Genomic DNA, 15,451 nt, shown 5'->3' with positions numbered 1-15,451 from the left:
GAGGAAGTGCAGGAAGTGTAACTATGGTCAAAACAAGTGAAACTCACAAGAACTGTGTAACTATGGTAACCATTACCTTGTTTACCTCTGACTATAAAATAAAGGCTCAGCTTGCCTCGGGATCTTTTCTTTGTGGTCTCAGCCAGGCGCAGGAAGATCCACGGAGACTAAAGAGAGCTAGAGAGTTCTGAACGCTGTCTCCATGTAACACATTCTTCGCCGACTCCGTCCACACCTTTGGGAACCGCTGGACCGCTGGGGCTGGACCCCGGCAATCATGTATCACTATTTAGTATATATATTTATCTTTTTGTTGTCTTGGCTTATTTTCTATATTCTGCCACTAAAATGTAAACTCCATGTGAGCAGGAACCTTTATCTACTTTCTTCATGGATGGATTCTGTTCTGGGTGCCTTGTGGGTGCCCAATATGTATTTCTTAAATTTATGAATCATGAAAACCTCCACATCCCTCTGTTTTCTGCACAGTACTTCTCAGTACCATATTTAGGAATTTGTCCACAAACTCTTGAGAACGAGGGCCACAGAACAATGCTCAGCAAATATCAAGTATCCAATGTAGCATTTATTCAATAAATAAATACACCCCACACACATATCTTAAAAGAGTGAAGGGGGCTCTGGCTGGCTCCCTCAGTTCGATAGAGCATCGTCCTGATACTCAAAGGCTGCTGGTTCCATCCCCATACAAGAAGCAACCAATGATGAGTGGAACAACAAATTCGTGTTTCTTTCTTTCTCTCCCTCGCTCTCTCTCTCTCTCTCTCATCTCTGAAATCAGTCAATAAAAAAAATAAAAATAATGAATGGGAAATCAACAACTTTTTCAATAATTTTTACTGTGAATGGGAGCAAAGAAATGGGATGGTGGCTGGATGAGAATATAGGGTCAAGGGCGGGTTACAAATGGGGATACAAGTAATAATCCAGATTGACACAATCAATAGCATGGGGGAAAGGAGGGGTTAAAGAAGTAGAGCTCTTGGAGAGGAGAGAGCAGGATGCAGACCATGGGAGGAGAGGCTGCTGGAGATGGGCAGAGATCTATCCTTCCACTGGACAGGAGGCAGGAGCAGCTCCCAGCAGAGTCAGAGCCTCGTCAGTGGGACTATGAGGCCGTTCCCTTCTCCTGGCTTCTAGTTCCTCACCGACGGGTGGGAGACGAGGTTATCTGCTGAGGAGAGAATAGGTATTGGAGGTTTGTGGAGAGAGAAAAGGCAGATTGTAGAGAAAGATAGAGCGCTTACTAGGGAAATGTGAGAGGACCGCTAGGCAGCTATTGAGGCCCATGTAAATGGAAGCAGGCAGCCCAGTCGGTAATTTTTCTTGAACAGCATCCAGCTGCTTGGTTGTAGGTGCAGAAAAGACAGAGTCGCATGCAGTCACAGTAGCTGGAGCAAAGCAATGGTTCTCCGTGTGGGGTCTCCAGACCAGCAGCAACAGAATCATTGAAAACTGGGAAGACATGCCAGTGCTCAGGCCTCATCACAGCCCTCCTGAGTCAGACACTCTGCAAGTGGGGCCAGAACACTGTGTGGGGGTTTTTAAAAAATATTTGTATTGATTTCAGAGAGGGTAACCAAGATAGAAACATTACGAAAGAGAATCATTGATCGGCTGCCTCCTGCACGCCCCACACTGGGAATTGAACCACAAACTCCTGGTTCATAGGTCGATGCTCAGCCACTGAGCCACGCCAAAAACTGTGTTTTAACAAGCCCTTCCTGTGGGTCTGGTGCTAGCTATGCCCAGTCAAGTCTGAGCAACACTGCAATAAAAGGGAAAGAACAAGATGGCCGAGGATACTTATAAGGGAACAATTATAATGGCAGGCTAGAGTCTTAATTAAAAATGAAAGAAAAGCCGAAACCGGTTTGGCTCAGTGGATAGAGCGTCGGCCTGCGGACTGAAGGGTCCCAGGTTCGATTCCGGTCAAGGGCATGTACCTGGGTTGCGGGCATATCCCCAGTGGGAGATGTGCAGGAAGCAGCTGATCGATGTTTCTCTCTCATCGATGTTTCTAACTCTCTGTCTCTCTCCCTTCCTCTCTGTAAAAAAATCAATAAAATATATTTTTAAAAAAAAATGAAAGAAAATAAGGTCAAATAATTGTAGAGTGCTGTACTTATTTTCTATTGTTGCCATAGCAAATTACCACAAACTAAGTGCCTTAAAAAAACACGCCCACTGGTTATCTCATCATTCTGCAGGTCAGAAATCCAGGTAATGGCATGGCTCAATGGAGTCCTCTGTGCAGAGGCCCAGAGAGGCAGAAATCCTGTGCTGATGGGACTGCATTCCTTCCTAGAGATTCTACAGATAAATCTTTTTCCAAGCTGACTCAGGTTGTTAGCAGAATTCAGCTCCTTGTGGTTACAGGGCTCAGGTCCTCATTTCCTTGATGGCTGTCAGCCAGGAACCTCAATCACCCTCTTAAAACTGCCTCTGTTCCTTGTCATGTTGCTTCTAACCAGCAAGGTGGTGATCAGAAGGGTGACTTAAGATAGTGGTCTTTAAGCTGGGGCTTCGCGGGGTGTGCAGGCATGGACAGTTTGAAGGGATCCATTTAAAGGGGATCCTTGACTTCCAGAGGTACTTTTGCCTAAAATGGATCTAAGGCTGGAATCAGGGTTACCACTATGCCTGCTGTTATTTCCCACCATCCTTTTCACAATCCCCCTTCTCTTTACAAAAGAAAGATCCCTCTCTCACCCGTCCTGAATTTTATATTACACATTGACCCAGGGCATAGGAATTCATCTCTTTAAAAAGACACCTGAATCGGCTCCGGTCTGTCCCTGTCTTGTGCAATATTGCTGTTAAGTGTGTGCATCACATTGGAAACAGGGACAGATGGCACCTGCTGAGATGTTCCCGTGTAGACATATGATAGAGCGGGGCCAAGGAATAACGACAAGCTGTAGTCCTTCCTCCATCTCCAGATGCTGTGAAATAATGTGTTGCTTCAGGAACAGAATCCTGTAGGAGCAAAGCAAAGAGACGTTCAGAAGGAAATCCCAAGAGGGGCAGCACCTTATACGATCCAGGTGTAAACCCAGGGCAAGGCTCTCTGCCTCCTCTAGCCATTCAGTTTAGAACTAGAATTCAGACGAGATATGTTTGTTGCCGGGAAACACAATATATTTATTTATTTTTATTGATTTCAAAGAGAGGGAGGGAGAGGGAGAGAGAGAAACATCAATGATGAAAAAGGATCATTGACCAGCTGTCTCCTGCACGCCCCCTACTGGGGATCAAGCCCGCAACCCAGGCATGTGCCCTTGACCAGGAATTAAACTACTGGTATAATCTTGTTCATAGGTCGACACTCAACCACTGAGCAATACTGGCCAGGCACAATATATTTATCAAAATCAAAAAATGAAACCTGATTGGAAAATTAATTTGATAATACACTGGTTTAGATGGGATGAGTCAAATCTGCAGCTCCAAAGTTTGAGAAGTTATACATAGTCCTTTACTAAGATAAAAGCATTTCATTAAATAATTATATTAGCAAGGCATACTAAAGTTATTATTTTATGTTCCAAATTTTTTCTGAGTATATTTGGTTAAATAAGGTGCCTCTATATGAAGGAATAAAAGATATAAGTAACATTAATTTGTTAAGTCTTGCTAAAGCCTTTCTTGGTATGCTTCCCAGAAACTGAAAAGGGAGTGAGTCTGAGTAACAAATCCTTTTGAAAGTCAGTTGGTTTCTAATTCCTTTGCTTTCAACAAAAGAGAAAATTGAGTTGTCAGCCAACAGATTATTAAAAATAAATTTTGATAATAGATTGCTGTGTGATTTTTGGATATCACTCAGAAGGGGCTCAAGTAATTGAGAAAGTCTATAATCACAGAACTCCTTCCATTCTCATTTATTTGAACAAAGTAATATTTAACCACATGGAGTAATAAAAACACAGGCTATCAGTTGATGGTCATTGGTGCCAATTCAACGCCAACAGGAATCCCCAACTTGGGGTGTGACGAAGAAGGAAACTGTATCAGTGCAAAACAGCTCCATTGTAAAACAACACGGCCATGAAAACAGTATGGCTGTACAGTAACTCAGTAATGTTATAGCTCAATTATAAAGCAGCACGGCTGTGAAGAGGCCCTGGGTCCCCTGTTTGGCTAGGCAGCTTGGTTCCTAGAGATGTTTTAGCTGCGACCTGGGAAGCAAAACACACTCTTCAGTTTTTGGTGAAAGGAAAGTGCACTCTCTGAGCCAGAGGGGAACTGGCTTAGTAGACAGAAGTCCCCATCTTTGGTCCCCGATTGGTCCATTCCCATGCAAATGAGGACTCCAAATCCTTGAAGTTTGAGTGATCCAAAAGGTACTGTCCTGATTGGTCAGAACGGAGGCTCTCTGATTGGTTGGTGAAGATACTGATGGGAATATAGCTCCAGTTGGATGGGGAAAGCCTCAGTCCTATTGGTTGAAATAGGATTCTAGGAACTCCTCTATAAGCACTGGCTTAAATGGAAGGAACACAGTGCAGGGGGGTGGTTTAGTGCAGGCTGCAGTTTGTGTGAGAGGCCCCTATGTAGAAATAGGGGGCACTAGGCCAGTGGTTCTCAACCTTCCTAATGCCGCGACCCTTTCATACAGTTCCTCATGTTGTGGTGACCCCCAACCATAAAATTATTTTCGTTGCTACTTCATAACTGTAATTTTGCTACTGTTATGAATCGTAATGTAAATATCTGATATGCAGGATGTATTTTCATTGTTACAAATTGAACATAATTAAAGCAGAGTGACTAATCACAAAAACAATATGTAATTATATATGTGTTTTCCGATGGTCTTAGGCGACCCCTGTGAAAGGGTCGTTCGACCCCCAAAGGGGTCGCGACCCACAGGTTGAGAGCCACTGCACTAGGCTGTTTCTTTATTGATTTCAGAGAGGAAGGAAGAGGGAGAGAGAGCTAGAAATATCAATGATGAGAGAGAATCATTGATCGGCTGCCTCCTGCCCGCCCCCCACTGGGGATCGAGCTCGCAACCCAGGCATGTGCCCTTGACTGAAATCGAACCTGGGACCCTTCAGTCCACAAGCCAACGATCTATCCACCAAGCCAAACCAGCTGGGGCATAGGCTGTTTCTTTAAATGTAAACCCAGTTAAGCCACTGGAAGTCCTTCTCAGTAGGTTTCTTCTTTCTCAGGGTCCACAAGACCTATCCACCTCATTAAGAGAGACATTTTCATTGAAAATTTTTTCATGTTTAATAATTATTTATCATAATTGATAAAAACATTTCTATTGTTTTGATCAAATATGTACTACTAATGATTATAAAAATTCTAATTCAGTCCAGAAGAAATTTAACATCTATAATCTAATGATCAAAGGAGATAGTTTTTATTTCAATTCATATATATGTATTTTCTTATTACAGAAAAGACTAATAACATAATCACTAACAGACTTTCCAAGAATAAAAATATGGCCCTTGCTGAAACCGGTTTGGCTCAGTGGATAGAGCGTCAGCTTGCGGACTGAAAGGTCCCAGGTTCGATTCCGGTCAAGGGCACATGCCTGGGTTGCGGGCACATCCCCAGTGGGAGATGTGCAGGAGGCAGCTGATCGATGCTTCTCTCTCATCGATGTTTCTAACTCTCTATCCCTCTCCCTTCTTCTCTGTAAAAAATCAATAAAATATATATAAAAAATAAATAAATTAAAATGTTACAAAGGATTTAAATGATAATATATTAATAATCCAGAAATTACACCCTTTGAAATTATTTTTAATATACTTTTATTTATTTCAGAGCGGAAGGGAGAGGGAGAGAGAGAGATAGAAACATCAATGATGAGAGAGAATCATTAATCGGCTGCCTTCTGCATGCATGCCTCTACTTGAAATCAAGCTCGAAACCTGGACATGTGCCCTGATGGGGAATCGAACCTTGATCTCCTGGTCCATAGGTTGATGCTCAAGCACTGAGCCACACCAACCGGACCTTCGAAAGAGGCCTGATGCATGAAATTCGTGCAAGGGCTCAACCCCACTGCTGCTGCCTCGGCCAGCTCTGGCTTGGCTCCCCGCCTCCGCGGTTTTGTCCAGAAGGTCATCCAGTCTAATTAGCATATTACGCTTTTATTATTATAGAGTATAATACAAATTCTAAAACTGATTTGGGGAATACAGAAGCTAAAAAGTTTGAAGACTTCTGGCTGAAGACAAAATCAGCACATACTGGCCTATAGTAGGTGCACCAGTAATCTTTGCTGAATTTAATTAGCAACACACGTAAAACTAGAGTCAGAGAGACCAACAAGAGATTGTTGCCATGGTTCATATTCACTGATGGACTGGCCACTCTGTGCTGGGAGCTGGAGGCACTATGTCCTATCTGGAAATCAGACAGTAACCACAGGCTTGCCCTAGTGGAGTTCACAGGCCTGGAGAGAGGCACGGAGGCCAAAACCAAGCCACTCGCTGGCTTATTTGCATGTCTGTGTTTTCGGCCTCTATATTCCTTTTTTAAAAATAAGTCTCACTTGCTGAAAGTCTAAGTCCAAAAACTGAGTACTCAATTGCAGGATCTCCTTGAAACTGACTGATTTTGTTGCCCAGCCCCCATTCACCACCAATTTATTAAAAATGTATTTTTATTGATTTCAGGGAGAAAGGGAGAGAGAGAGAGAGAGAGAGAGAGAGAGAGAGAGAGAGAGAGAGAGAGAGAGAGAAACATCAATGATAAGAGAGAATCATTGATTGGCTGCCTCCTGCATGCCCCCTACTGGGGATTGAGCCCACAACCCAGGCATATGCCCAGACCGGGAATGGAACCGTGATCTCCTGGTTCATAGGTAGATGCTCAACCACTGAGCCACGCTGGCCAGGCAGGGAACACCTTTTTGATGTGACATTTAAGCAGAAACATGAAGAAAGTGAAGAAGCAACATTTTTGCTCTGGGAAAGACTTTCTAGGCAGAGGAGCACAAGTGCAAAGGTCCTGAGGCAGGAGTATGCTCTGCATGTCAAAGGAGGCCAGTGTGACAGGAGTGAAATGAGTGGGGAAGCGTGAAAGGGGGAAAAAAGGAATACACTCAATCTCCCTCATCTTGCTTCATTTCTCTCTGTTGACTTATCATTGCCTGTTTGTTGTCTGTCTTCCCTAACCAGAATACAAGCTCCATAGCAGCAGAGAGTTTGTTTTCTTCACATCTGTCTTCTCAGTGCTTAGACTGTCATGTAGTAGACAGTCATTAAATATGTACTGGATGGATGAATGAATGAGTGAATGAAACATGGCTTTTCTGGAGCTTAAAGGTTTATCATGACAACAGAAATTGGCCAGAGAAAAGAGACCTCAGCATGAACTCTCTGAACACAATATTCATGGCAATATCACACACACACACACACACACACACACACACACACACACACACCAATACCCTGAAACTCCTGCAAATGTACAACAAAGGGAAATGATTAAGTGTGCCTGTAGGGTGGAAAAGTATGCATTCATTAAACATTAATTATGAATACAGCAAAATATTTATGGTATGGTAAAGAAAAGTAGATTGTAAAACAGAACAGTTCTTTTTATTTTTTTTATTTTTTTTTTATTTCAGAAAGGAAGGGAGAGTTAGAAACATCAGTGATGACAGGGAATCATTGATTGGCTGCCTCCTGCATGGCCCCTACTAGGGATTGAGCCCGCAACCTGGGCATGTGCCCTTGACCAGAATCGAACCCAGGACCCTTCAGTCCACAGGCCGACTCTCTATCCACTGAGCAAAACTGGCTAGGGCAGAACAGTTCTTAATATAAAATTACTGTACCGCTATAATCACAGCAATGCAAAATGTGATTATATTTTGCAAAATGTGATTACCTACCAAAGGACAGTTGATATTAAAACAAAATTTGTAACTGTGTTAGGCCTATTAGTGGGCTTATAGGTGGTTTTGTAATCTTTTTCTCTTCACAATTAAAAAAAAAAAAAAAAAAGTCCTGTATTGTTTTTTCCATAAAAGGAACATGTTTTAGCTCCCTGGGCACATTGGCTGAGGAAAATCCCAGCCCTGTGAAGTCAGCACCCAAGTTCCCCCAGAGACTCCCATGGGAGGCAGAGGGGTCCTGGGCCAGGCCCATGCACTTCTGAGTGGTAAGTGAAGCATAGAGCGTTTGCATGACTAACTTGGGGGAGGGGAAACCACCAGAGATCTGTTTCTATTTAAGCTCAGAGAAATGCAGAAGTAAATCTACTTGAGCCTAATTTGGTTTTAAAACGAAACCCACCATGCCATGGAGTTTTTGTGAGGGGGGGCTGGACGGGGAGGGAGTCTGTAAGGAGGGAGAGTCAAGTCCGGGCTATAGTGACACTCACAGGATAACCAAGCTCTTCCACGGGGTCCAGATTCCTGGGCCTCAGGCTCCTCAGTGGAGCCTCAGGGTTGGTGCAAAGGGTTCTGAAACCATAAACCACTGAGCATTGATGGACAGGCCAGCATTTCTTCACCAAACTGTTATAAACTCTTCAGTCATCATACAAGCTATGGAACTTCTTCCCAGAAAAATGCACATGGACCCACATTTTTGAGACAATTTCAGGGTTTCCACGGAGCCCCTGAGTTCTAGACCCACCTCCTTGTCCCTGTACCTCTCCCCCGCCCCCCTTTAGGAATCTTGCTGGGCTTCAATAAATACAATGTCTTACATAAGATGCATACAATGTGTACGTTATTGTTCCAAATCTGTTGATTGGATTGTGATAGATATAAATTCACTCAAAAGAAATACGGAAGTCAGAGACTTCTTGGTGTTGTTATGCATGTCCTCCAGAGAAAAAGTAAACGCCTGTGCAGGTTCAGGAGCGTATTAAGAGGGGTCTCCTATCGCAGGGGTCCCCTGTCCCTGCAGCAAGCCTATCTCCCAGCGTCTCTTCCAAGAGAGTGGGTCCAGCCTGCCGTTCCTCTGCCCCAGGGCCCGGGCTCTGCAGGGCGCAGGGCTCTGGGAGGACCCCGGCTTTTCAGGCGGAGGGGCGGGGAGAGTTGTCACGGAAATACTGCCACCACTGGCTGATGCACATGTGTTTAAAGTTTTATTCTCCATTTATGACCGGGTTTTCCGGACGTAGATTGTCAGCGCGTGTCCAAAGAGTTACAGTCTGAGCTGGGCGCGACATACAGTCATTGGGGTCGCTCCGGGTGAGCGTCTTTGGATGGTGTCCCCAGGGCCGGGGGGGGGGGGGGGGGCGCAAGGGGGGGGCGTGGGCGACTGTCACCCGCCACCGCAACCCGCAGAATGTCCTGCCCTCGAGCTCCCTCGCTCGGGCGCGCGGGGGAGCTTAGCCCTGACCTGGGGAGCGCACCGCCTTCGGGCACGAGGGGCGCGCAGTGCGCGGTGGCGGCCGCAGCGCTTGAGGCTCCGCTGCCCGCACGCATCGGCCTCGGGTTGGACCGCATCGGCCTCGGGTTGGACAACACGGGGCCCAGGCTATGCGGTCCCTCACCCTCCGCAGGGCGGCTCGCAGCTTAATGGGGAGATAGAGAGAGTGGAGGGGCGGGCGCAAAGCCCAACCCATCCTCCATTCCCCATCACTGATCTTCCCAGGACCATACCCCCTGGCTCTCCACTCATCTCCGAGATGCTCAGAACTGATTTCGACTTTGGCAACCGAACCGGGTTGGTTCTAGGCGCTCCAGGCAGGCTCAGTGCCTGGCTCATTTGACAATAGTCTCTGGCACACACAGTGGGTATGTGTACATCTGTTATTTTTCATGTTTGAACCGTGTTTGCTCCAACACTTCCCCCAGTGGGTGCCGTCAGCACTGCTGGGCAGGATGGAGGACAGCTGCGGAAGTGGAGGGAAATATGCGGGCCCCGCAAGCAGTTCTGAGCTGGAAGTCCAGCGCCCTTTCCAGGCGCAACGTCTCGGAAATCCACGCAGAGTGTCAAACCCCTCGGCCGCCAGCCTAGGGGACAGGAAAGTGGAAATGCCCGAGGGGAGAGCCCACAGGGAACAGTCCACACCCCACAGCTGGGTACAGGCCCGGCTCTACTGGTTACAGGAGACATGGGATTGGAGAAGCTCGAGGCCCCAGGAGACCTGGACAGAAGGAGGCCGGCCAAAGGCGCCCGAAATCCTCCCGTGGGGACAGTACGACACATTCACCCGCGTTCGGAGGTGAGCGCCCCTGGGGATCTGCCCACACTTCCAGGTTCTGGGGGACAGGGGCGGCCTGCCTGCAGGGGGCAAAATGTTCCGTTGGTTCTGCTGGGCTGGGCTGACACCAGAGCCAAAAATAGAAGGTGAGATCAACTGAAAGGAACAAGACTGAGCAAACATTCGTGTACATATAATCCTGATGAGACACACAGTAAAGTAGCATCCCAAACACAGCAGTGGGGGAGGATTACTCAGTATAGCACACTCAGGTAAATGAAAGAAATTTTGGAGGATAAAAGTAAATTCTGTATTATACTTCAAAATAAATTCAAAGTGGATTAAAATACTAATTATTTTTTAAAACAGTCGTAGAAACACTATATAAGTAGGATAAACAGTTTTATATTTATGGCTAAATGTCAGCTTTGAAACAACAGAAGAAACTTCAAAGGAAGACTAAAATTCAAAAATATAAAAACTGGACAGGAGTTTTAAAAGGCAAAAAAGGTTTGAGAAAAATGTTTGCACTAAATACAAGCAGAAAGTACCTCAAATGTATAAGTTACAGCTGCTTGTTTAAATAGATCAAAACTTTATTAAACTTTTTGTTTAATAGAAGATTCTACTAATGACCCCAGTAGAATGCCATTGAATTTTTTTAAATTAGGCGTGAAGTAGTACTTTGAATATTTAACCATTTATTTACTTTATATACATAGGAGGACAATGATGAATTTATTGAGCTAAAGTGATATAATCAAATATCTGTTATTTTTTCTTCACTAAACTAACAAAACTTTAGCCTCAATGGAAGGTGACATTGCAACAAGATTGCTTCACCCCATCCTCTTCTCAGAGCTGGAGTCAAGCCGGCATGAAATGCTGCACTTCATTTTCAGCACACTCGGTCCTTTTCTTTTTAAATATGTTTTTATTGATTTCAGAGAGAGGAAGGGAGAGGGAGAGAGAGACAGAAACATCAATGGTGAGAGAGAATCATCTACCGGCTGCCTCCTGCACACCCCTCTGGGTATCCAGCCCACAACTTGGGCATGTGCCCTGACAGGGAATCAACCTGTGATCTCCTGGTTCATAGGTCAATGCTCAACCACTGAGCCACACCAACCAGGCACACTCGGTCCTTTTCTAAATAAAGGATCTAATGATATGAATTAAAGCACTGCTCCAGTTCAGGAAAAGTGTCTTCAAAGTAAAAGCAAAAAGAAGCCTTGAGTGGGCTTATCCAGTTTTGTGGCTTTGAATATCATCACTATCCTAATGATTCTCAAACAGATCCCTAACAGAACCTCTGCCCCGAACTCCAGACTCAAATATCAGTCTGTCTATTGACCTCTCAAAATGGATGTCATACTTTTTTTATGTCCAATACTGCCCACCTGTTCTCCAGCCCTCCTCCCCAAAACACCCCCTACCCCCACAAAGTAGTTTCTCTAACAGACTTCATCTCAGTTCATAGCAAGTCTTTTGTTTGTTCAGCCCAAAAACTTGGAGTCATCCTTGACCCCTCTCTTTCCCTTAAAAGCTGTCAGGTCACTTACGTTCTCTACTAAAGTCTTCTACCCTTGTCTCCCCATCCATTAGCTGTAAAAACTCACCATGCCCTAAAGGCCCCATCACCTCTCTGACCTTTTCTCCTACTACTCTCCCCTTCCTTCACTCCTCTCTGTCACCCTGGCCTCCTTGCTGCTCCTCAAACACGCCAGGCTCCTGCCCACAGGCCTGTGGACTTGTTTCCTCGGCCAGGAATGCTTCTCCCCTTATCCGTGTGGTCTGTGCCTCACTTCCTTCAGGTCTTTACTCAAAAGCCAAAACAACTTTCTCAGAGTCAAAGACACAACAACTCCAAGCTTTGGATTTTCCACTTTACCTAAAGAGATATATGCATTTTACTTGTTTATTTTGTGTATTATCTGTATCTCCCCATTAGACTGTAAGTCTCTGAGGGCAGGGGTTGTGGTATGTTTTGTTCACTGATGGGCTCAGAACAGTGCCTATCACATGGTAAGTACTTGATAGTCACTGAATAAAAGACAGGAAGAAGGGAAAACAGATAACAACAATGTGGACTGGTGCCAGGGTCTCCAGTTTCAATCCCCTGACATCTGGATTTTCTCTCTTCTACACCATTGAAGCTGCTCTTTCCAATGTCACCAGAGAGTTTCATGTTGCTAAACTACAGGGACACTTCAGTCCTTATCTTATTCGTCCTCTTCTCTATATTGACCACTTCCTCATTCTTGAAATTCTCTTCTCCTAGGGCTACCAAGACAGACACCTCTCATTCTCTTCCATCTCCTTGGATGCTCTTTCTCCATCTTCCTCAATAATTCATTTTCCCTCATCAACCCCATAAATAGTATTGTTCCCAGGTTTCTGCTCTGGGTTTATTTCTCTATTTACAAATTTTTCTCAGATTATCTCTCACAACTTAAGGTTTCAGTAACTACTCAAATGACGATGGTGCACAAATCTGAATCTTGGGCATTGATGTATAGCTGATAACCCATTGGATGTTGCCACCAGCGTGCCCCTCAGAGACCTTAAACCCACCACATCCAAAACTGAACTCTGTTCTATAACCTGAGCTCTCCTTTCTCTTCACTAAGACATTATATACCCTGTGTGAAATAGTAGAATCTATATTAAGACCAGCAGATACCACCTCTCCCCTGGATAGAAAAGGAAACTTGAACAGTACTTACTATTACAAATTTAAGATGCATTAAAATATTCCAATCATTCTTTTCATTCAGCAAGTTGGTGAACATAATCTTGCCCTTTAAGTCCTGAGTTGCTCAACTGTGGTTTCTTCTTATACAGATGGTTTCGGGAGGAAATGCTGGGCCTTGGTCAGCTGCCCGTTTTGGGTTGGCGGTTGACCTGAGTCATGGAGTCTGGAGCAGAGTCTGGGTAAGCATTCAGACACAAATTCTGCTTTATTGCAGATATTAAGCTTTCTATGAGAAGAGGCAAGGTCACATGTAAAGCTAAAACTTGATGTCCTCTGAGGACGCTCCAGAAAGTACCAAAGTTTCTGAGTGTCATATCCTTTCCTGAACCACAGTTGACAGAAGATGGAGTTTGAAAGAGGCCAAAGCTGTAGTGGTAATAGCTCTTCTCACCTCCCTAAGTTGTTACAACTCATATTCCTTGACTGACAAGGCCTAGGACATCTTATGTGCTTTTCTTTCATTTGTTCATTCATCATTATTTTCAACTCCTCTCTGGAAAAGAATTAACAAAAATTCACATCTCTCAGCAGTTTATCGCAGAATTGAAACCTTAGAAATGGAAAACATGAATCTGGCAAAGTGAAGCTGGGTTCCCAATACCATTGTACAAAACTAGCTCACTTCCTCCCTTTTAACACACATGTATGCTCTCACCAGCCTAATATCCCATCCACTATTATTTCTCTGTGCCTCGTTCATGCTAATCCCTCTACCTAGGAAACTTTACCTTACTCGTTTGGCAAACTCTCATTCATTGGTTAAGTCCTTGATGAAGTGTCACCTCTCCTAGGAACAGCAACATTTACCTCTACCCGTTGGATTGCTTATTATTTGGTCCCCACAGTGAGTTACGCGTGCTCTAAAAGAGCACTTACTGTAACTAGTTAGTTGTTTCTAATACCTCCACATAACTGTGTGCAATGGAGAGGGGATATTTGTATCTCACTGCCTATCACTAGCTAATAAACCCTAGCACAGTGTAGATCAGGGGTGGGCAAACTTTTTGACTCGAGGGCCACAATGGGTTCTTAAACTGGACCGGAGGGCCGGAACAAAAGCATGGATGGAGTGTTTGTGTGAACTAATATTAATTCAAAGTAAGCATCATTACATAAAATGGTACGGTCTTTTGTTTCAATAGTTTTATTCATTTCAAACGGGCCGGATCCGGCCCACGGGCCGTAGTTTGCCCACGGCTGGTGTAGATCCTCAAAATACATGTTGATTGAAAAAATGAATCAAGGAATGCAACCAACAAAGGAAACATGGGTGTACCTCTACCCTATACTTCAGTCCATTCAGTGTTGGAGCCAGGAACCTATTTGGAAAGCACATGGTGGGACTAGGTTTTCTGCCTTCTCCAACTTCATTATTCCCTCCACCCCTCTGAATGAAGAAGTTTGAAATACCACCTTTTTCCAAATTTATTTGTAAAATCCAAGACTCCTCACTGGTTTTTATCTCCAGCTTCTTTAAGTACAGCACCTTTGACAGAGCAATAGCATGAGGCAGACAGGAAAACAAAGTGCACATTGTAATTATTGTCCAAATCACTGGCCACATCTCTTTCGCTGTTAATGGAACTGTGTGGTCCCTACTCCTGTTCTGCAGAGGTCAAGGTCTATCAGCAGAATTCTTTCCGGAACAGCTGTGTGTGGTGCTTTGCACAAAGTAGTCACTAGAAAATGGATGCTATAACCATATGTAACCAGGACAGAGAGGTGGGCCAGGAGGAGATGCTGGGGAATCTTGACTCAGCAGAAGCCCCAACCAAGGGATTTTACCATGAATCCTGGGATCTTTGGCATACATTTCTCAGTCATATAAGATCTAGAATATTTAATTCAAGGCTGCCAGTTCAGAGAAATACATTGCACTAGAAACTCACCTCAACATAGCTTATGCCCAAAAAGAGGAATATAGTCATAAAACCAAGATTGGCTTCAGGTACTGATACACTGTCAGATCATGCTCTCCTCTGTTCTCAATGCTGAGTCTGTGTTGATTCATTCTCTTCTCCTACACAGGCTTTTCTAAGCAGTGGGAAGCTTGGCTTCCCCATCTTTGCCAACATAGCAATTGGAGCATGCCGGGAGCCGGTCCATGCTTGCTGTTTCAAGGGACCTGGCATATATGGCATACTGTTCTTAATATGTTTGCTCACCTTCTTGGCACTATGTGTTTTAACCAAGGTCTCTGAGAAAGGTTGTTTCCCCAGGTAGGGATTTTCCCCTGAAGTTAGGGAGGGAATAATACCTCTTAACTAAGTGCCAGGCGGGTAATTAATCACTTTAACTACGAACAATCATGCTTAAGCTACATAATCTTTACTCCCTGGAATGGAGATAAGAAACGCCCTAACCTTTGTAATAGAGATTGATAGGATTTGAATCAACTGGTATAAATACAGATGTAACAACACAAAACTCAGAAGACAGAACCAGGAGGCACAGAACCTTCACAGAACGTTCTCTAGAGACAGAAGAACTTTGCTGGGGAGAACATGGCAAAAGATCCTGGACTGAACCTGACTA

At 44.4% G+C, this 15,451-nt stretch overlaps 2 long non-coding RNA genes across 2 annotated transcripts; both read right to left on the bottom strand.

Annotated features, from left to right (window-relative positions):
• Nucleotides 1–840: 840 nt before the first annotated feature.
• On the bottom strand, nucleotides 841–1,924 carry LOC118663433. Its single transcript, XR_004970040.1, has 2 exons — nucleotides 1,269–1,924; nucleotides 841–1,195 (listed from the first exon to the last, which is right to left on the bottom strand). It is a non-coding gene; the product is annotated as an uncharacterized LOC118663433 (long non-coding RNA).
• Nucleotides 1,925–2,067: 143 nt separating this feature from the next.
• On the bottom strand, nucleotides 2,068–15,117 carry LOC118664811. Its single transcript, XR_004970412.1, has 3 exons — nucleotides 14,330–15,117; nucleotides 12,888–13,409; nucleotides 2,068–3,000 (listed from the first exon to the last, which is right to left on the bottom strand). It is a non-coding gene; the product is annotated as an uncharacterized LOC118664811 (long non-coding RNA).
• Between the last annotated feature and the right edge of the window lie 334 nt (nucleotides 15,118–15,451).

This window comes from Myotis myotis, unplaced genomic scaffold, assembly GCF_014108235.1.
Source record: "Myotis myotis isolate mMyoMyo1 unplaced genomic scaffold, mMyoMyo1.p scaffold_m19_p_10, whole genome shotgun sequence".
Taxonomy (NCBI): domain Eukaryota; kingdom Metazoa; phylum Chordata; class Mammalia; order Chiroptera; family Vespertilionidae; genus Myotis; species Myotis myotis.
This window is presented reverse-complemented; position numbering and strand designations above follow the sequence as displayed.